Below are 291 nucleotides of genomic sequence, written 5' to 3'. Positions count from 1 at the left end.
ATGGTATAGATCGCGAGACACACAATTTTTTTTCTTTTTTTTACCTCTTGAGCCTCTCCCTTCTCTTCTCTCTCGTCAGCCGCTGGGCCTCACATCTCGCGGGACATTCGGCTCTCCGCTGGCGGGGAATGGGCGCAAAGGGCGATAAACGAAGGGAGAAATGGGAGAGAAATAGCGATAAACGTCGTCGTCGTCGCCTCTCGATTTGCTATTTTCATGTGTTTATTATCGCCTCGATTTTTCTCTTCTGTGTTTTCTCCTCTTTCGGGGGGTTTTGGTTTTGATGGTTGG

At 48.5% G+C, this 291-nt stretch overlaps 1 protein-coding gene across 1 annotated transcript in view; it reads right to left on the bottom strand.

Annotated features, from left to right (window-relative positions):
* Positions 1–291, bottom strand: part of LOC119594431 (E3 ubiquitin-protein ligase RNF123-like) — a gene marked incomplete at its 3' end in the record, with an annotated part of 13,922 nt that overhangs the window by 13,523 nt on the left and 108 nt on the right. The window contains 1 exon segment of the mRNA XM_037943491.1: positions 45–291. This exon segment is cut by the window's right edge and continues 108 nt beyond it.

This window comes from Penaeus monodon, chromosome 33, assembly GCF_015228065.2.
Source record: "Penaeus monodon isolate SGIC_2016 chromosome 33, NSTDA_Pmon_1, whole genome shotgun sequence".
NCBI lineage: Eukaryota > Metazoa > Arthropoda > Malacostraca > Decapoda > Penaeidae > Penaeus > Penaeus monodon.
The sequence above is the reverse complement of the archived record's forward strand: the minus strand, read 5'-3'. Positions and strand labels throughout refer to the sequence as shown.